This window comes from Ambystoma mexicanum, chromosome 2p (assembly GCF_040938575.1).
Source record: "Ambystoma mexicanum isolate Mex_15411 chromosome 2p, UKY_AmexF1_1, whole genome shotgun sequence".
In the NCBI taxonomy this organism is placed as follows: domain Eukaryota; kingdom Metazoa; phylum Chordata; class Amphibia; order Caudata; family Ambystomatidae; genus Ambystoma; species Ambystoma mexicanum.
The window spans coordinates 325,349,157-325,372,703 of record NC_090923.1 but is presented as its reverse complement, the minus strand read 5'-3'; positions in this window follow the sequence as shown (position 1 = coordinate 325,372,703).

Below are 23,547 nucleotides of genomic sequence, written 5' to 3'. Positions count from 1 at the left end.
AACAATCATCATTCCAGACATGAAAAAGGGCACAGCAGCACTTATGGACATGTATTGGGTATGTGGCATACAAGCATACCTGCATCTCCCAAATCATAGAGGGGTACCTGTGCCCTGGCCACACTGCATTTGGCGCTAATGGTGATTCCAGAAAGCCATATCCAAGGGGGGAAAAATGTGGCTGACATATCGGCAACACCCCAGCCAGCAACATCAGAGCCTTCCACATACGACATTCTGTCTGAAAATGAACTACAACAGAGGGTATCTCACAAACAACAATCATCCAACTAACAGCCTGATTCATGGAATTATTTGCGTCAAAAACGAACATTTGCGCGTCTTTCTGCCTGAAAATCCGCATACTTCAAACAGGGATTTTCGGGCAGAAAGCCGCGCAAATCTGCGTTTTTCACGCAAATAATTCCATGAATAAGGCGGTATATCTCCAGCAAATTATCAGACCTCCTGGCTGAAATTCCAACTAAATACAAGCTCTTCAACTCTGCTGAAACATTCTTTGCGTCCCTCCTGGTGCCAGGTCTTCAAATGGCTGCAGAGAGTGCACTGGGAGCTGATCCAACTGGCTAACGACACTGAAGAAGTATTCAACGTTACAAAAGAGGAACTTCGCGCCTTGCGCTTAATGACAATGCAAAACCGGTATGTCCCGGACCTCCTGACAGCTATGGACAGCAGTGTTTGCCGAAAAATAAGGAGTGCCTGCTGCACATTCGTACCCTCTGAAGACACAGACAATGGGACCCTCTCCCACGTTATCTCGGCAGTGCATAGTTTAGCAGAGAGAATGTGGAAGGAAGGAGGAATAGAGTCGAGCAGCTGATTCTATGACATATCCCTAATTTGAAAGCTAGTCAAGAACAAGGTAAGGAGCTATCATTAGCAGCCTTTCTAGTTGTGAATAGAATTACCAATGAATGATAGAACATTTGGTGGTTTAGGACCCACCTCAAATGTCATCAATGATATTTGTGATGTCATCTTTGATGTCCTGGGTGTTAATCTTAGCAGTGCACAGTGGTGGTGCGAGTTATATTTGTTTATCTTACCATAACTGGCGAATTTCTGGGGTTTTTTGATTTTACTTAACCATAAACCATAACAGCCCTTTAACAAAGCTTTTCTTTGAATTTCATAGGTTTTATTAGTCCAACATAACCATAACGTCCCTTTAACAAAGTTTTTTCAGTGAATTTCAAAGGTTTATATTAGTGCAACTTAATCCTAATGTCCCCTTAACAAAGTTTTTTCATTGAATTTCATACATTTTTATTAGTGCAACTTAACCATATTGCCCCTTGAACAAAGTTTTTTCAGTGAATTTCATAGGTGTTTACCAGTGCATGCTATTTTCCTAAAACTTACTAACATCATACTTACCCAATATAGCAATGTTTGTGTCCAATTTACAAAGTGTCACCTTAAAACTCTGCCATTTCCTACCTTCTGAAATCATTTTTAAAACTTCTATGCACTTTTTGCAACTAATTCAACTAGTTTTGCATCTGTAGACGTCTACGAACATCTGACTTCATAGCGGACCTTCTGGACAGTGCCACATGACCATACGCTGGCGTGCGGCACAATGACGTGTCTGAGAACCCGTCCGCACTTCACAATAAGATCTCTGCTTCGCGGACAGTTCAGAACTGCATTTTCTACTGATCTAGGAACTTTCAACTTCAAAATTTCCCTTGCACAGCTCCAACACCTTTTCCTACTCATTATCCATTAACAATCTAGTACACCGTACATACTTTGAGCAAAACTGCTATTTATCTTAAAATGGCATCAGCTAATGCCTCCTCCCCAAGAGCCACCACCACTGCTGAGTATGAGAAATATTAACCCCTAACTTAGAAATAACACACACGCAACATTTTCCCTTGTCCACCTACCCCCCATATTAGTGTTTGGTTCCTCTTCCCTCATTTCCCTCCCGACCTTTTGTTCTCAGCTCTCCTGCCAAACAAATACATCCAAAACAATAAAAGACATATTCCTTTAGGAACCACCTTTCACAGTTAAAAAATAGAACAAAAAAAAACATGTATATACTCCATCTACTTTATATTTCTCAGTAAAGTACGGGAATATTGTGGCGTTCATCCTCCGTTCCAGGGACTGGAACGGTGGATACTGGCCCATCAGCCCAAGCGAAGCGAGGGTGGATTACAAGGTCTCTGGACCATTATCCTCCCATTCCAGCCCGTGAAATGGGGGGTGAATGCCATTAGCATCCTAGGTTCCCAAAGCGGGAACCCGGGGTGCTAAAAAATAGTATTTTTTCTTACTACACAGGGACGCCTGTGCTGTCCCTGTGTAGGAAGGAAAATCCTTTTCCAAGATGGACACCATGGAAAGGGAAGGCAAGGGTTCCATACAGGGCCCCTCTTCCCTTTCCATGGCATCCTGTAGAAGGCAAAAAGAGAACTGTATGACCCTATTACCACAAGCACATTTTTCTACCCTTTCAGATCTATCCTAATTTCAAATAACCTTACCACAAAGTCAGTCCCAGGTGGACATGGCCACTTTAATCCTATGTTTTGTCCCTTGTGGTCATGGCCAGTAGCCAGATTGTCCAGATCATGACCTTATTCCGTGACCCGGACAAAACTCTAATAAGTCATCAATGACATTTGTAATGTCATCTTTGATGTCGTGGGTGTTAGTCTTAGCAGTGCGCAGTGGTGGCGCGAGTTATGGTTGCTTAGCTTACCATAACTGGCGAATTTCAGGGGTTTTTTGGTTTTAACTGGAACCATAACGTCCCTTTAACAAAGTTTTTTCACTGAATTTCATAGGTTTTTTGTAGCGCAACTTAACCATAACGTCCCTTAACAAAGTTTTTTCACTGAATTTTATAGGTTTTTAGTAGCGCAACTTAACAATAGTAACTCTGACTTTATGTACATGTAATATGGAAACAACTGAACCCCCTGAATTTGATGTCCGTGAACTCTTTTAATGACCGCGGACATGTTCGGACAACAGCACCACTACCCAAAAAGTCTGAGGGGGTATGTTTAATTGTTATGTCATAACATATGAACATTTTACAAATTCACAAACCAGCACACATGCACATTATATTTAGTAATAAATAAGAAGTGTAACCCATATATGTAACACACTAACCATTCATTTAAATACAATATTTTCTAAAATGGAACATACCAAAAGAAGAAAGATAGGCTTCCAACATGATTACCTCACAGAAACTCCACAACTAAGAACAACAGCAGATCTACAGACCACTCAGAACACACCTCACTTGAAACAGTAAGTGTACTGCATTTTACTCATATATTTATAAACTTACTGTATCAGATGCAAAAAAGAATGATATTATGTTTTTTTCTCTCACAGAAATGTCTAGTACTCTGGAGTGGCTAGAGGAACATTTCCCACGTGAGGAAATGTCAGAAGATAGTGAATCTAATGGCAGACACTTTACTATATAAACTAATTAATTAATATTATTTTATATACATTTAACATATATTTATTTTTTAAAGACCGTACAAAAATTGAAAATACTAATGAAAAAGCTGTATTGGATAAGACTCTTCAGCACATAGAAGAAAAAATGGACCTACTCTTGGCAAATTTTAATAATTTGAAAAACATTGTGGAGGATCACTTCAAACAAACAACTAAATACCATTGTCCCACATGTACCTGTCCCCCCTCACCACATCCCAGTCAATTATCCCCAAACCCTCTCCATGAAGCAAAACGTTTTGATGAGACTTCCATCCCTTTTTAACCACATATAAATCCTATTGAAACCCCTAATTCTCCTGTTTTTGTTTCAGTTTCTGCCTCACCTTCTCTGTCATAAATTTAACACATATGTAAAATAAAGTAAAATTATTATGTTGTGTCCTAATTCATTTCTTGTTATTTTTTAAAAAAAAGCAATTCAGGTGTCCGCGGACAGCACGGGTGTCTGGAATGTCCATGAAGAAACGAAAATGGAGGTATCCTAAGAACATTATATCTGTCCATATTGTTCGCTAGCAAGTTGAAACTATTCTAAGAACACACCCGGTGTCCTGAAATGTTCGTCAATGGACGAAATGTGGGTGTCCTGAGAACGCTGTCCGTATTGTTCGCTGGCAAGATAAAGTGTTCTTAGAACATATTATGTGTCCTGGGATGTTCGTAAATAAACAAAATGGGTGTATCCTGAGGGCGCTATGCCTGTCAGTATTGTTCGCAGGCAAGTTGAAACGGTTCTAAGAACACAGGCTGCGTCCTAAAATGTTCGTAAAGAAACAAAATGGGAGTGTCCTGAGGAAGCAATGCCTGTCCATATTGTTCGCAGACAAGTTGAAACTGTTCTAAGAACACAGGCTGTGTCCTAAAATGTTCGTAAAGAAACAAAATGGGAGTGTCCTGAGCATGCAATCCCTGTCCGTATTGTTCGCAGACAAGTTGAAACTGTTCTAAGAACACTGGCTGTTTCCTAAAATGTATTCAACTGGTGCGACACATTTTATGTGAATCAGATAGTTTTCATGATTTTGAGGAAGGTGCTGAGCGTCAGTGTCTATTAAAAAAATCAATGTCTAAATTAAAAACAATGCTATATACAAACAAAATTCCTTATTGGTTTCCTTTACAATTGCAGTGAAGACCAGTCTCATGAAAAGAAGCAGCCACATTTGAAGTACAAAGAACAACTAAGAAGAAACCTGCTCATTTAAAAAAGTAAGTTGAATACCACCATCGTATTTGTACTATTATTCAAACACACTGTAATGTTAATTCATGCTATTTCTGTGCCTGAAAATAGAGATTGTGCACCATTCTGTCTACAAATCCCCATTTCTTAAACAGAGATTTACAGGCAAAATGACGCACAATTTCTTAGTTTTCGACACAAAAATAACCCAACTCAACCCCTAGAATTTTCATATTATAGAACAAACAAACTGTTTTAATTGTATACCATTAGATTTACTATTTCTACTTCTCCACACAACCAGCTTACTTTCTACTATCATTTGAACCCCAGTTGAGTAGCACATAAATTCAAGAATAGCCATCCCAACTAGTTGTAGTTGCCCAATGCACAATCACACACCATTACATACATCTTTATTATCTTACTACTTAAGAACACCCCAAATCCATACCTTCTTTATTTTTTCAACAGACCCTAAAGAATGCCTACCAAAAATCAAGTCCGTAGAAAGCAACGCAGAAACATAGCAAATGGAAATAGAAGTGTCTAAAACAAGCATCCGTCTCTAACAGAATTTGTAAAAAAAGTTAAAACAAAACAGCTAATATAGTCATTTAGCGAAACAAAACAAGCTTCAAGTACATAAACTGTGCCTCCTCTATCAAAATGTAAAACAACCACAAAACAATTAACAAAAAATCAGCTACCACTACAGTTGAAACTGCTCCTATAAATCTTGATATAGTGCAAACTTAGCATACCAAAAAAAGTATTTTAGCAAAAATGTTCCATCACAGAGTCCTGCAAAATCTTATAAAAACAGGAGAGAAATAAAACTCAACCCTTAAAACCTATCGTAGGAAATTAATCTTAGAAGCATTGATAGGCAGTGCAATCCTTCTCAAAAGAAACTTATTTATTTTAGTATTAAACAAAATGAAACCACTAATAAAACTAATGACTAAATTACAAAAAAGACTTCTCAATAAACGATATGTACACAGAAATAACTTCTTAAGTATCTGTGGAGGTGAAAGGAGTCACACTACGAGCACAGATCTATACTTTAATGAAGAAGCATACAAACAAGAGCAAACAAATACAATTGCCATACATAGCAGTGGACGAGGTTATGAAAAAAGTTAATAATACCATAATGGAACAAGAAATACTACTTACAAAAATATCGCCAGAAAACTTAGAATGACCTCTCCATTCAACTGAATCAGAAAGTCTAGTATACAAATGGCCATGCACGTCAATGTGTAACATTCCCAAAGAATCTTTCAAGTCTTTATACGCCAATTCCGCAATCAATATGTGAAAGGCAAAGACAAAATGAAAATTAAACGACTGCAAAATATGGATACCTGTCCAGTGCGCAAGTACACAGGACTTCAAGGACATTCATTGGCCTGCATTTCAGGACCTACTTGCAAAACCACCTTCCATTATATCAAAATGATATCAACACATCATTCAACTATACAAAATCTAGTCTATAAACTGTACTATGCTAAAAGTCCTGCTTTAGCACTAGCCAATTTAAATAACATTCTTCTACATGGTACAGCAAAAGACCTACTTGAAGAAATCGGCTATATCCAGAAAAAATATTTTGCACGTGAAAGCCACTTACAGAATGAAATAGATTTAAAGCAAATTAGCAACAATTCTATGCATGGCAACCTTCTACTACACACATACAAAAATGAAATACTGAAATTTAAAAGTAAATCTGCTGAAATACCATACCATGTGTGAGTATGTTGCCATAGAACTTTCTATAAAAGTAACACAAAAACTGTAGACCTACCATATAAAATAGAAAACAATGAAGATTCTAAATGGTTTGAATTAGCTCTCTACCTTATAGCAGAAAACAAATAAGAAATAACTGACCCCTGAATACTTTGCAGTTACTACACTACAAAACTTGACAACAACCAAACTCCTTCACATGCTATCACAAATAATTTGGAATTATATCCACAAAACCCCTACAACAGCTCAATTTATATGAGAGCATCATAATTCAAACAGTGCACCCCTTTCAAGCAATAACATGCCTTCAACCAAAAACAGCAAAATTACCTCCCTCTGAATTAGTGAAAGGTATTCGTGGAAAAGTAGTGTATTTACCATTAGATCTAAAAGAAAATGTGCACACTCTAGGAGTGCAACGTCCAATGGAGCAATCTTTAATTATCTTAGTAAATGGTTTACCTACAAAAGACAAAAACATCTGGCAACAACTGGTAGATTTACATAAAGTTAGACAAGCTTTGCAATATCTAAAAGATAATAATGAATACTACAAAGAAATTAATATTGAAGAAAACTTGAAGGATACCACGTAAATAATACAAGAGACACAAGAAGCTGGTCAATTTGAGCTCCTAGATCCTGCGACAATATCCAATACTTTAGACCATTATACAATTCACCTATTGCATTCTAATGACACCGTAGAAGATGCACTAGAAACGTACCAAATGCGTCAAACAAAAGGATCACCAATCAGCATATGGGAACAAGTATAGAAGCACATGCTTTTCCTCTACTTTTTCCTACTGGCAAAGGAGGAAGTTACAATGATAGACCTATTCAAATAACAGTATCAGAATATCGCTCATTACGGATGTATTCTAAAGATCCCAGATTTAGACAAAATGTGGACTACATATTCCACCTACTCTCTGAAAGTGAACTAGCAACTTTATGTAACGGAGTTGCACACACATTCAAATCAGGATCCCACTTTCAAAATATGTCAGCTACACAATTATTACAAAAAGTACAACAAAAAGATGAGGTTTTACAATCAAATATTACAAATCTGTTAGCAAATATGCGTGGTACTAAAGAATACTGGTTTCAACGTCAGGAGATGTACGTTGTATGATAAGAAACCTTGGCCCACCCACTTGGTTTGTTACATTAATTTGTGCAGAATATGCATTGGAAGATTTACATGATTTCCTACGCATATCAAACAAAAACAAAACAAACATAGATATACTAAAACCTGGAGAAATGTGTTCTTTAGATCCTGTTAATGTTTCAAGATATTTTCACCATCGCTTCATTGCTATGCTACACTTTATTTGTAATAAAACTGCTCCTCCCCTTGGAGAAGTGCAACACTTCTTTTGGAGAAAGAATACCAAGCTAGAGGAGCCCCACATATCCACATGCTTTTATGGATTAAAGATGCTCCTAAATTTGGTCAACACAGTGACGCCACTGTTTTACAGTTTATTGAAAAATATGTCACTTGTCAAATTCCATCAGAAGCAACAAATAGTGATCTCCAAGCACAAATTTTACAATTTAAAAGACACAAATGTGGCAAATATTGTCGTCGCAAATAAAAAAACAAAGGGAAATACTACACCAAATGCCGCTTTGGTTTCCCTACACCGGTAACTAAAACAGGTCAAATGAACAGCTTCATGTCTTCAGTTAGACATAGTGTTAAAGGCAAATCACCTAAAAATACATATTACATAAAAAGAACAGAAGAAGAAAAATATATCAATGATTACAATGCAATCATTGCCCACTTATGGAATGCAAACTTCGATGTGCAGTACATTGCAGACAATTCCACTGCAATTGCACGATATGTTACAGCATACTTAACCAAAGCAGAAAAAACAGAGCTACAAGACCTCTGGAATTACCTGTCATCAGACAAAACACTGTCTCAAAAATTATACAGCTTGGGCATAACAATGCTCTCCCACAGAGAATGTGGCTCCTATGAAGTAGCAGATTGTTTAAATGGTACTGCTTTGTATGGAAAATCTGAAAATATAGTATGGCTAAGTCTTGGTCCTGCTAAATCTAGAAAAAGAGTTCTAAAATCATACGAAGATATAGAAACAATAGCCAAAGATGATCCCAGCAGCCAAGACATTTTAAAAAACAATTTGCTGAACACATACTACCCAAACAGAAGTACCACTTTGGAAACCATGTGTCTATACCACATAGCCCAAAACTTCACATGCAGAAATAATATAAAACCTGATGAAAAAAAAGGTAAATGCAGAGTGTCAAATTATGAAGGTAGTTTAGTAAAACTCACCAAACCAAATTTAATTATTAATATCAAATTGTCATTGAAGACTCCTCAACATAAAGAACTATATTACATGTCCCTACTACAACTCTTTAAACCATGGAGAAAAGAGAAAAGAAGAAGAAATACTAGATAACTATGACTCCTATGAAGACGCTTTCAAAGCAAATGAAAGCACTATAACTGATGTAAACTTTACACAGTACAAAACAATGTTGCACAATGAACAGCAACACGAAGAAGAACTGCAGGCCCAACTAGATAAGGACACTCCTGACAGTAGTCAACCTTCTGTAACAGGAAGCCAAGAACCACTGGGAGAGCCACTAATAACAAATGAGGCAGAATTAGCTATGGCAGAAGTAGAAAACACCATTTGTCAGTATGAAGATAAAGAAGACTTAACTATACTACAAACAAAACTAAACATTGAACAACGTAGCATTTTTGAAGAAGTAACAAAAGAATTTGCACATGGTGTACAACATGAAAACAAAGAATGCACCTGCCAAAATTACAAAGCTATACTACTGTGCGTCAGTGGTGGAGCTGGTTCTGGCAAAACATTCTTAATCAAAATCATCAGTAAATTCCTTCAACAATTAACAAACAACAAACTGTCAGCTGTTGTCACTGCCCCCACAGGTTTAGCTGCCTACAACATAGGCGGTGTCACTTTACACCGATTACTACTCCTGCCAGTAGAACACCAAAACAAATTAGACTATTACAAACTTTCTACAGAAGCTGCAATGGAACTACACAGAGTATTAAAACAAATGAAAATGCTATTAATAGATGAAGTGAGCATGATCTCCAACCTAATGTTGGCCTTGATTCACCTCAGATTACAAGAAGTACTCAAAACAAACTACGAAGAGCTCTTTGGAGGAAAACACATTATTGTTTTTGGAGATCTTCTTCAATTAACACCAGTGAAAGGTGAGCCTATTTTTAAAACCTTACACACAAACTTTGCCGTAAAACTGTTGGCAGCATTGGAAATGTCAACCTTTGGCAACATTTTGAATACAGAGAATTAACAGAAAATATGCAGCAATCTGCAGATCTCCCTTATGCCAACATCTTAAAAAGTATTAGAGAAGGTATATTATCTCAAGAAGCACAAACAATATTGAAAACACGGCACATTCATGCACTTTATGGACATAATGCATGTGCTATGGATGATATGGAACAATTAGCCCACAAAAATGTAAATAGTATGGCCTTAATGCCAACTCTTTCAAGCTGATTCAAATTCAATGAAACAATGTTAAAAAAAGAAATGCAACCAATAATTGAAATTATCGCCACAGACAAACTATACATACATGGTATGACACTACCCATGTGTGAACAAGCCACAACGAGACTAAATAGTTTAGAAAATTAAATCTCCAACACAGCTGGATTGGAAAAAATATTAAAATTATCCTTAAATTGCAGAGTAATGCTTAAATGTAACCTTGACGTGGATCAACGACTAGTTAATGGAGCACTGGGTACAGTTGTTGGCTTTCAAACATACCCACGTGACAACAACATTCAGTTTGTCAATATTCTTTTTCACAAACTTTCAGAAGTGAAAAGGATAGGACGCTCAACAGCTCGATTCCTTCTGTTCAAAGACATGTATGTACAAAGAGAACAATATTCTCTAACTCTTGCATACGCAGTCACCATTCATAAATCACAAGGTCTTACCCTAGACAAAGCATTGATAGACATTGGTAACACAGTCTTTAAAGAAGGCATGAGCTACGTAGCACTATCACACTTACGTACACTTGACGGTCTATTTCTGATCAACTTTGATGCAAGTAAAGTAAACGCTGATATTCCTTGCATTTCAGAATACAATAGACTTTGATCACTATACACCCCCCATCTAAAAACATATCCTATTCCACAAAAAGTAAAATGTTCTAAATGAAAACTAAATCAAACAGAAATGCAACAGGATGTCACTGCAAATCCTCCAAAGAGATTAAAAGAAATTAATACTTCAAGTACCACAATCAAAAAAGATCCTATTAGGGAAAGTAAACCAGGTACTTCTTCAAAAAAGGAAGACAAACTCCAAAAAAAGCACTCAGATACAGAACTACCTGGTCCATTTAAACTTTCAAATGTAAATGCTGTAAGTTGCTACGCAAATGTAGCAATGAATATTCTGTTTCAATTACCACCAATAGTTGACAACATTTACTTACACAGTACAGACCAATTGTGTTTGCAAACGTTAGTACTTCATAGAAATGCAACAAACAATCCTGACAACACGTATAGTGTTTATGGAATAAGACAACAATTGGACTACTGTGCTGGAATGCTGAAATTCACTATAAACTCACAGGAAGATCCACAAGAATGCCTAATGTACTTACTACAAGTACTGGAAAACAAAAACATAACTATAAAAGAAATCTTCCAGATTTCATACATGTGGAAACATACATGCACTCTCTGCAACAATGTGACACAAGAACAAATCCCCAATGAGCGCTTTGTGTATGTATCAATACTTAATTGTGAATCCGTTCCATTTCAGCAACTTGTACAAAATGCAAACCATGGTAGATTATGTAGTACCTGCAATTCAGATAATCGCTCCACCTTACTAATACAAACACATAGTAAATATGTAATAATAATGTTTCTACGTTACAATGCAAATGGTACCAAAAACAACTGCAAGCTGACTGGATTCACACATGGTCAAGTATCACTTGGTAAAAAAAACCTTCACAACAATAGGTATAATCTACCACACAGGAGCCACAACCAATGCAGGTCACTATACTGCATATATAAAAAAAGAATTGTGGATGGTTCGAATGTAATGATAGTACCATTACTCTAAAGCAGAGATTACCTGCAAATCTTACAAACGCTTATGTAATCTTCTTAAAACCAAAATGTATTAACTAAACTGTACTTAAACATTAACTAAACTTTTTTTAGAAAACTATAAACTGTTACAATATGCCAACAGCTATATAACTGCCCTAAGATTCTACAACAACTAACCAGATAAAAGAATACCACTAAATTATATAAAAAATAAACAGTTAGAATATGCCAACTGGTATCTTACTACCCCAAGATTTTCAATAACCAAACAGATAAATCAATACCACTACATTACAACAAAAAATAGACAGTTAGAATACGCCAAATGGTATCAAACTAACCCAAAATTTTACAATATCCAAATAGATAAATCAATACCACTTCTTTATAACAAAAAATAGACTGTTAGAATATGTTAACAGGTATCTAACTGCTCCAAAAATCTGCAACAAGCCAATGTATAGAGCATTAGACAGAAACAAGTGAACACTGAAAACAAACAAATAGACTGTAGCGTAACAAAAAACTTTTTTTTTTTATCCAACATGGATTTTTTTTTTCTCCCACAGACCCAATGATTTTAGCAACAAACACAGAAACTGGTTTGTAATCTACTAAATATGAGGGTCAAAAAATGTGTTCATTATTCAATGTTATAAGTTGTTACAAAATACCAATACTAACTTTTCTTTTATCACAGAAATAAACAAGAAATACATGTACTACAGTTACTAAACCAAACAGTAAGTATATTATATTAAGTACACCCATCACAGAAAATCACACCCATAGTGATTTATAACATTGCTGCCCATAAATTTGATCTTGTCCATGCACCCAAGACTATAGACCCTGCCCACAACCACCACAGCATATCACACCTATAGTGGCATATAACTTTGCTGCTTATAAATTTATTCTTGGATCCAAAAGTTATAAGCCACTATGGGTGTGATATGCTGCGGTGGTTGTAGCCAGGGCATAGAGTCTTGGGTGCATGGCCATACGGCCATGCTCCCAAGACTCTATGCCCTGGCCACAACCACCGCAGCATATCACACCCATATAGTCAAACATTTTAACTATGCCATATGGACACTTTTTTTTTTAAACTTTGATTTTATTAGCATTTTTCATAATATAACAAGCAGGCTTGAAGCTCGATTAGAGGCACTTAAACATTCAGTACCGCCTGCGACCCCGACCCCACCTCCCCCTCCCCCCAAAACAATAATGCAAAGAACGAAAGAAAAAAAGGAAGGAAAAGTAGGAGATAGCAACAAAAGATCTTTTCTGCACATTTGAAACGACGGGAGACGCATTAAATGTCCATTTATAATCAGAGTTTAGAAGTAGTTGTGGCCGCTGAAGTTTTCCGTGGCTGTAGTTCAAATACCGTTCCCCGGGCCGTGGAGATCCCCCTCCCTCAGGCTCCTTGTTGCTCCCCCATCCGCCACCCCCGTCAGGATTCAGTGGACATACCATCCCCAGGACTGCCGCACCCCATACCAGTTCGCTTGGAATGAGTTAGAGTCATTGTTTACCATTGCTGTCAATTTGTCCATCAGGAACATTTGTTTCACCTTCTTTTGCCAGTCCTCCTTCGAGGGGGTCTCCAGGCTCTTCCATTTCTGGGCCAAGGCAACCCTCCCTGCTCTCAGCATTGTTTCCCACATTCTGGGGTACCTGTACGTGTCCATGTCCTCAGGGGGAAGGCCCAGCAGCATCGTCAGGGGGTTCTGGGGGAGCAGTTCCTCCGAGACTTCCGCGATCCAACCCCTCACCCTCTCCCAGTAGGCTTGTACCTTCGGGCAATGCCACCACATATGGCCCCTCGATCCTCGCTGACCACAACCTCTTGGGCATTCGGGTGACACCCCTGAGAACATCTTGGACAACTTCACCGGGTCTCTGTGCCACCCTTGTAAGATTTTAAAGTTATGCTCCATATCTGCCGTTACCGTGGAATGCTATTTTAAATATTCTCGACCAGGCATCCTCCGAGATCTCTTCCCCTGCCAGATCATTCCAGAATGCCCGGAACCCCCTCCTCTCTGCCAAGTTGATGGTATTAAGAATCTTGTATATGCCAAATACCGCACCCTTCCTAGAGGTCGCAGAGTCAAGAAATTTTTCAAAAGGGGACAGCTGTCTTTTCAGGTCCAGAACCCATGACTGATCACAGAGGATCCCTTTCAGGCGGAGATACTCAAATATGGAGAGAGACCCATGCCCCAAAGCTTCCCTTAACTCCTCGTATGATAGGAAATCCCCATCCTTGAACAGTTGACCCGCCCATTCCATTCCCAAGTCGGACCAAGTCTGAGCTTTTTGGAACCCCCTGCTCCCCAGTCTGAGGGGGTGTCCCCAGAGTGAGGTCATCGGGGATGGCCATGACGTTAAGTGTGCAGTCTGGGGGCCCTCTTTCCAGATTGCCCAGAGCACCGCCAATGTAGGGTGGGACTTCAGTCTACTCTGTATCAGCCTACGGGGGGCCCACAGAAGGTCCCGTACTTTTAGGGGGTGTGCATCCATGTCTTCCAGGTAAGACCAGTAATTTCCCATCCCCTCTTTCATGTGCTCCAGGAGGACGCGCAATTGGGCAGTGCGGAAGTATAACTGGAAGTCCGGGAACCCAAACCCTCCCTCCTCTCTCGGTAAGGTCAGGACCGCCTTTGCGGTCCTCGGGGTCTTGCCCTGCCATACAAACTCTCTTACCGCGTTCTGCAACGCTCTGAAGGTGTGGTCTGGGACATTAGTAGGGGGAGCAGTGAAGAGATACAGTAAGCACGGCAGTATATTCATTTTTACCGCCGTCATGCGGCCGTACCAGGAGAGGACCATCGAGCACCATCTCCTGAGGTCGGCAGTGATTCCCGCCATGACGGGATCGTAGTTGGCAGGGGCTAGATTGGATAGTTCCCTGGTAAGGAGGACGCCCAGGTACCGGATAGAGGCCTTTCCCACTGTTATACCATTGAGCCTGCCCAAGTGATCTAGCCCCGGGTCACGTACCCGCATGGAAAGCAGGACTGATTTGGATGTGTTAATCTTCAATCCCGAAAAACACCCAAAAGTGGTCATCAGAGACAGGAGAGGGGGAAGCGATGTGACGGGGTCTACCAAATAGGCCAGTATATCGTCCGCAAACAGGGACAGTTTGAATTCAACCTCCCCTCGCCTGATCCCCCTGATGTCCGGGTGTGCTCGAACTGCTATGGCCAGAGGCTCCATCGTTAGGACGTATATTAGGGGAGAGAGCGGGCATCCTTGTCTCGTTCCCCGGGAGAGGGCAAAGGATTCCCACAGCCTGCCATTCACTTGCACTCTTGCCCGCGGGGCTCTATACAGTGCTGCCACCCATTCCCTGATATGTACCCCAAAGCCCATTTTCTGGAGAAGGAGTTGCATGTACCTCCACTCAACCCGGTCAAAAGCTTTTTCCGAATCTAGTGAGAGGACACTAGCATCGAGGTCGGACCTCTGAGCATAGTGAAACAGATTTATAGTTTTCCGGATGTTGTCCGAGCCCTGCCTGTCTCTGATGAATCCTACTTGATCTCCGTGAACCAATTTCGGCAGTATCCCCTCCATCCGCCTCCCGTTTACCTTAGCTAGGATCTTAACATCGATATTTAATAGGGATATTGGGCGGTAGGAGGAGCACTCCATGGGGTCCTTCCCTTCCTTTGGTAGTACTACAATTATGGGTTCCATCATGGAGTCCGGGAGAGTGCCACCCTCCAGGACTGCGTTGAAGACCTTCACTAAGTGCGGGGCCAGGGTCGAGCGAAACCTTTTATAGAAGTATACCGAGAAGCCATCCTCCCCCGGGGAAGTACCCGCCTTCATCTCGCCAATCACTTTTTCAACCTCGTCTTCCCGCACTGGACTCTCCAGCCCGTCTGACATCTCGCTAGTCAGGGCCGGGACTTGTATAGAATCCAAAAACCTTTCTATCTCGGTCTCGCCCCCGTGTATTCCGATGAGTACAATTTCTCATAGTATTGGCGGAAGGCCTCTCCAATGTGGGCCGCTTCATGGCCTATTGACCCCACTTCATTCTTAACGGCTCTCACCATTCTACTTCTCTGTACCTCCCTCAACTTCCAGGCTAGGATCCTGTCTGCCCTGTCCCCCTTTTCATAATATTTCTGCTTAACCAGCTGGAGGCTCCTTTCTGTTTTGTGGAGGAGGAGGTCCTTCAACTGGAGTCTGTAGTCTTCTTGGGCCTTGATTTGTTCGCGGTCTAGGGGCTCCGTTGGGAGGCCCCCCGGCTGGAGGTGAGATATTTTTGCCCTCAGGGACTTCTCTTGGGCTTCCCTAATTCTTTTATTCTGGGCTCCCTTCTTAATGAGAACTCCCCTTAGGGTGGCCTTGAATGCATCCCATAGGGTGTGTGGGCCCACCTCCCCATTGTCGTGAAGAACGAAGAATTCCGTTACGGCGTCTAATATCTCCTGCGCTTGGACCTCATCCTTCAGCAAGGAGTCATTGCATTTCCATCTACCCCTGCGCTCGCCGGACCATCCCCCTGCTACGGTGACTCGAACCAGGTCATGGTCTGACCAGGGGACAGGGTCCACCCTATGGCCGGTGATAGATGGGTATAGGTTTTCATCCACTAGGATGTAATCTATTCTTGAGAAGGAAGTGTGGATGGTCGAGTAGTATGTGAAGGAGGGGGTGCCCGACCCGAGGGGGTTATCGTGTCCACCAGGCCTAGTTCTGAGTTCACCCTCTGGAAAGTTCTTGCCATGGTCTTGTCTGCCGCCCTGGAGATCTGGGGGCCCATGCGTTTCCTGTCTCTGGACGGGTCCAGAACCATATTGAAGTCCCCCCCTACCACCATCGGGCCCTGGGCACAGAGCTTAAGTTTATCCCTCACCTCTTCCCAGAATTGAGCTTGGCCTTCATTTGGACTGTATATTACTGCTAAATTTAGCGGGGTGCCCTGCAGGGACCCCCAAACCAGCAGGTAGCGGCCTTTTGGATCCTTCAGTATGGCCTCTTTCTCGAAACCCACGTTCCTTGACATTAGTATGGCCACTCCTCTTTTCTTGCCCTTGTGGGATGCACAAAGAACTTGCCCTATTCTTCCACCCTGCATTTTGGGTTCCTTCCCCCGGGCCCAGTGAGTCTCTTGCACGAAGAGGAAGTCGAGGCCTGCCCTTCTAAATTCCCTGCAGACCAGGGACCTCTTTGTGGGAGTGTTCAAACCACGGACGTTGAGGGATCCCACGCCCAGGGACGGCCGGCTTTCAGCCATTATCCAAAAGTTCTACAATTCCAGACCACCACATCACCTCACCCCTCCTCATTCTCTCCCTCAGTATTGTATTGTCCTGTCCCCTTTCCCCTCCCCCCTGGTGGGCTTAAAACATTTCCCCAACTGCCCCCCAGACCTGACCCCCAACTGAACAACCCCAACAATCCCGTATCCCTCCTCCCCCCACCCCGGCGTCCAGCCAGTTAGTTCTGCCATCGCTGGCTATTGGCCGAATCACCAGCCTGCCCGCCTCGGCCAAGTGATCCATACACTGCTCGTCCTTGTGAGCCCCCCTTCCGCCCCACGGCGACATCCTCTTCATGACACCCCCTTACTTTCTGTCCATGGGGACGCTGATACTGGTTACTTCCCGTGACAATGATCGGCGGGTCCCCCCAGCCTTCAGTCCTCAGGAGCGTTCTGCTCTCCATCCTTAACTGGCGACGGAGTGTTCATTTTCCTATATTTTCTCGCGCCTGTTTTCCTTCTCGTCTCGTTCGATGGGCCTGGGCCTCTCTGAGTATCCCTCACAGGCCCCGATGGGCACCTCCGGGGATTCGAGTCCTCTACGTAATCCTGGATGGCCCCTCGTATGTCGTCTTCCGTGATGAGAGTCGACCTCTGGCCCATATATTCAAAGGTCAGGGAGAAAGGATAGCCCGAGCGGTAGCGGATCCCCTTTTCCTTGAGCAGGAGCGTTAGGGGGCGACACATCCTGCGTTTGGCCAGGGTGTAGGCAGAGAGATCCTGGAAGATCGTGATCTGAGCGTTGTTGTAAGTGATCTCCCAAGCTTTCCTGGCCTCCTCCAGCACCTTTGTTTTTTCAGAATAGTAATGGAACCGGACCAAGATAGATCGAGGGCCACCCGCCCTGCCCCCGGCCCTGTGCACCCTGTCAAATGTGGGTTCCCTAGTCATTTCTGCGGCGAATAGGAGGGTGATGATGTCTCTCACCGTTCTGATGACGTCTCTCTCCGTTTCCCCTTCCACTTCGGGTACCCCAAAAATTCTGAGATTGTTCCTCCTTTCCCTATTTTCAAAGTCGTCCATCTGTCTGGACCTTTCCTCATCCCTTTTCCGCCAGCCTCAACTCTACCCCCATTTCCTGGGTTGCTGATGATGATTGGTAGGTTTCCACCTGCAGGAGCCTGTCCTCGACCTTGTCCACCCTTTGATCAATTTTTTCAAATTTCTGGGCGATATCGGATCGCATGTCCCTAATTTCCTGCAATATGGAGGCGATACCTTTTTCCATGGCCGTCATGGGAGGTTCCTGGGCCTCCGACTGGGCCATACCTCTGGTGGGGCTTGAACTCCTCATGCTGCTCGCCATCTATTGAAAGCGGAATTCATGCAAGGTTTTCCGCCAGTTCATCTGGTCACCCCCTTCTGGGACAGCCCGTGGTTATTTCCTTGGGCACTCTGGTCGGGGCCACGAAGAGTCTGGGGGGGGTCCCGGGGCAGGGCTCGCCCCCACTTTGTTATGGTCTAACTTTGCAGAGGGAGTCTTTATTGGGTGGGCACACGCCCCACCACGTTCCAGTGGGGGCCTCACACCCCATTCCAGGTCGCCGCGGTCCGCTGGTCTGTTCGCTCTGTGTGGGTAACTAGTTCCCTGGTCCTTTCCCCCCAGTCTCCAGAGGCCCGCGCCCCGCCGAGACCCGGCTGGGGCCTCCCTGGCCTGTTGGTGCTTACCCCGTGGGGGGGGGGCTCCCCTTGGCGCTTGGGCCTGCTTGTTGTTCCCCACCTGGGTCCCTCCGCCTTCGCGGGCGACAGGAGACTGGATTCTGGCCGTGGTGTGGGTCCTGCAGACTCCCTCTGCGTGTTTTCTTCTCCCGCCTGGTCAGGTCCGATGCACTGCGTGCCTCGGAGGCCGGGGGGAGGGGCGAGGCTCCCATTCACAAAGCGGGGAGAACCCCCCGTCCCGCTGTGGCCCCCGGGGCCGAGAGTGCTGGAGGCTCAGAAATCGGCCGGGTGAGGCGGGGGGGACTCCTCGCCGCGACTGCGCGGCTCCTGCGGGGTTCCTCTCCGTATTCTCGTGCCGCGGCCGCGGAGGCCCTACTCTGGGTCATCCCCGGCCGCCGTCGCAGGTCTCTTTCTGTGTTGTTGTTCTGTGTGTTGTTGTGCAAAGTTTGGTGAGGTTTGTTTCAGGGGGGTCCCAAAACTTTTTTTTTTCCCATAGACTGAATGGGAAAAAACTTTGCGCATGGCTACAGCCCGAACCGCTGGACGGATTTACACCAAATTTGCGGCAGGAGCGGCGGCCTGGTCCCGAAAGCGTGCTTTTGCAAATTTGGTGTAAATCCGTCCAGTAGTTTTTTAATAAATGACCAAAATGTAAGGCAAAAAAATTAGTGATATCTGTGTTCGCTTCGCGGACGGACTTCCCTGTTGGCTCCGCGGACAGCACCCTGATTGGCCCAGCAGCTTGCGTCATGTCCGTGGACATGTGACATGTTCGCTGATTGGGCGGCGTGGTGCGTGATGCGCGTCAGATTTTCTGTCGCGCCCCCCATCTTGCATTTGCGGACGTCCGCGGACAGCGCGGTGAAAGTTTGTTCAAAATGTGTATTTAGTGTGTGGTGTGTAGAAGTCTTTGGGGAGGATGGGGGAGTATGAGATTCAGGTTCAAAGTTGTATTTTATTTATGTGCTAGATGCTTTTGTTGTGTGTCGATTTGTCTGTGGACAACACGGCTGTTCTGGAATGTTCGTAAATAAACAGAATGGATTCGGCGTCAACTTGAAAGTGTTCTAAGAACACTCGTGGGGTCTTGGAATGTTTGCAGGGGGTGTCCTAGAGACGTTGTGTGTATTGTTCGTTAGCAAGGTGAAAATGTTTTAAGAACAATCGCGGTGTCCAGAAATGTTCGTACATAAAGAAAATGGGGGTGTCCTGAGGACGCTGTTTGTATTGTCCTCTGGCAAGTTGAATGTGTCCTAGGACCTTCCCCCTGTCCGCGGACATAACAATGGTTGCAATGTTTGCATCTATGGGTGTGATATGCTGCGGTGGTTGTGGCCAGGGTATAGAATGTTGGGTGCATGGCCATCCACACTCCACACTCCTTAGGAACTACAGACTCAGCTCTCGCACCCATACTTCAGCTGCCCAGACTTCCTTCCCAGACCACGCTCACTACCTTAGCTCGCATCACACTGCATGTGCCACGCCCAAGCCTCACACACCCAAATTCACACCGCCCACCCCCAGCACCACCAACACACACACTCTACATCCAAACTTAAGATGCGCTCTCATCAACGCGCGCTCTGTCCATGCCCATGCCATTGAAATCAATGACCTTATCACCACCCACAATCTCGACATACTTGCCATTTCCGAAACCTGGCTCCATGAAGCCTCCAGTCCTTCCATTCACCTCGCTCTCCCTGAAAACTATACCATCCTTAGACAGGACCGTAAAAACTTAAAAATTGGTGGCGGCGTCGCCCTCATCTTTAAGGACACCCTCTCCATAAGAATGTGTATTCAACAATGGGACAATAACGCCGATCTCCTCACTGCCAAACTAGCCCTTTCACCTAATTGCACCATAAACTTCTTTATCACCTACAGACCACCAGGATCTCCCCTTGACTACCAAAAGCAACTCCTCCAAAACATAGGCAACAACCTCAAAAGCACCACCAAAAGCATCCTTCTAGGGGACATTAATCTTGGCTTAGCTGACCCGAAGGACAAAGCAGCCGCAAATTTAGCCAAAGAATTATCTAACATGGGGTTCGAACACAAAATTACTGCACCCACTCACAGCAAAGGCAGATCCATTGACTAGCTAGCTGATCACAACTGCTAATCTGCAATTACCTCCATCTCAGCCCTTCCATGGACGGACCATCACCTCATCCAATTCACCATTCCTACCACGCCCGCTCATGAAACCTTAACTCATGCCCCACCTGCTAAAGTAAGAAGCTCCAAAAAACTCACTGCTGCCAACCTCGCCCGTCTCCTTGATACCCCGCAACTCAAGCATCCATTCCCCCTTGACCCTACATCTCTAGCCAACATCTACTCCAGCACACTCACTCAAGCCATCGATTTCATTGCCCCGCTAGAAGTAAAAAAAGGAAAAAAATCAATACACTGCAATTCCTGGTTCACTGAAGAACTATCCGTCCTACGCACTAAGAAACGCAAAGCCCTATCCAGGTGGCAAGCAGCGCCTAACCAATCCTCGCTTAATGACTTTAAAGAGATCTCTCTGACCTACAAAAAAGCCATATTCCTTGCTAAATCCGAATCCTACAACCAGAGAATCACTAATGCCAGTTCCAAATCAAGAGAAATTTTCTCCATATTCAAAGAACTCACTACACCAGCCTCCAGCCCAGACAAAATCATCAAGGATGAAGCATGGTGTACAGGCATCCAGGCTGCTCTCCTCAACAAAGTTAAATTACTCCAAGACAAAATAGCCTCCCAACGCAAAGCTCTCAACACCCCCACCTGCCCGCCCATACCTCTCACCTACAACTCTCCTTCACAAACACCCCTTTTTGCCTTCAGAGAAGTCTCAGAGACGGAAGTCAAGGACCTCCTTAAAAAAATCAAACCCTCCACTTGCAAAGGGGATATCTGCCCACCCTCCGTAATCAAAGAGTGCGCAGAATACCTCACCCCCATCATCACGGCTTTTATCAATGACTCTTTCGCATCTGGAAGTGTACCACAATGCCTAAAAGAAGCCTGGGTCCGCCCGCTCCTAAAAAAACCCTCTCTCGATCCTTCCTCCCCTAACAACTATCGCCCCATCACCACCGTCCCCTTTCTCCTTAAAATCCTAGACAAAGCCGCACACAATCAAATCCAACACTACTTGAAAACCAACACCATCCTAGGCAAAAGACAGTCAGGTTTCCGCAAAGGCCATGGGACTGAATCTGCTCTTCTAGATTTAAAAAATCAAATTACTAAAATAATGGACACAGGCAAACCTGCCCTCCTCCTCCTACTCGACCTTTCTGCAGCATTCGAACTGGTCGACCACAGCATTCTCACATCGCACCTCTCCAATGCTGCACACTTCTCTCACAAAGCTACCACGTGGATCACATCCTTCCTTGAAGGCAGGGCCATGAAAGTGTACTCTGACCAGGATAGCGCCCACCCCACCACTATCAATTGTGGAGTCCCACAAGGGTCCTGCACCGCACCGACCCTCTACAACCTATTCACCAAACCCCTCTTTGACTTACTGGACTCCCTCAACATAGCGTACACCAACTACGCTGATGACACACAGGTCCTCCTACCCCTCTCTGGAGACTACGAGCTTGACTCAGAAGCCCTCCTCAAAATCTACTCGACTATCCAAACATGGATGGCTATCAATGGTCTCTGCCTAAACGGAGACAAAACCGAAATCATCATCCTAGCCCCTAACAAAACTCTAACCATACTCAGCCCCGATTATTCGCACATGATCATCGACAGTATTAGCATTCCTGTCTCCTCTGCCGTCAAGACCTTAGGAGTCTACATTGACGCAACACTCTCAATGACAAGATAAACCAGCGCCATTGCCTCAGCTTCTGCTCTGACTACCAAACTCATCTACGCCATAAAACCCTACCTCACCACGCCCAACTGCCTCTCCATAGCCAGAGCTACTATAGGAGCCAGATTGGACTACTGTAACGCCCTCCTGGCAGGCACCTCGTCAAAAAACCTAAACAGGCTCCAAAACAATGCCCTCCGTGCTGCACTACACATTCCCAAAACTGACCATATCTCACAGGCCAGAAGACGCGTCCACTGGCTCCCAGTCAAGGAAAGGATCAACTTTAAAATCCTCACCCTCACACACAAATGCATCAACCACACAGCACCCCCCTACCTATCTGAAACTATAACCAAGAACTCCTCCATCCGCCCCAGAAGAAGTCATCACGCCAACCAACTCCAAGTACCCACTGTAAAAAGAGCCAAAGCCGGTGGCATTGGCTTCCCTCACATAGCACCTAAGCTCTGGAATGCCCTCCCCAACTCGCTCAGAGCAGAACCATCTCTGTATCTCTTTCGCAAATCCCTCAAAACCACGCTATTCAACTAACTCCACCTTCCCTTCACCCACTTCAGCTCGCACACATCTGATACGAAAAGTGTTCGACATGAAATGCTTCCTGTAATGAAAATTGCTTTGTAACCATCTTCCTTCCATTGTAACCAGACTGTGTATGTATTCATGTAACAGCGCCACGATGCCCCCGGGCTGACGTGCGCTTTAAATAAATCCGAATAAATAAATAAATCTGGCCATGCACCCAAGAGTGTATGCCCTGGCCACAACCACCGCAGCATATAACACCCGTAGTGGCTTTTAACTTTGGGTCAAAAACTAATTTATAAGGAACAATGTTATAAGCTTGTATGGGTGTGATATGCTGCGATGGTTGTATTTATCATGTTATACGTACTATTTGGTTTAGTAACGGGAGTCCATGTTTTTCTTGTTCATTTCTGTAATAAAAGAAAATAGCATGTTAGTATTAGTATTTTATAATGACTTATTACATTGTACAATCAACATTTTCTTCTTTTTATTGACCCTCATATTTAGTAGATTACAAACCAGAGTACTGTGCAATGTGC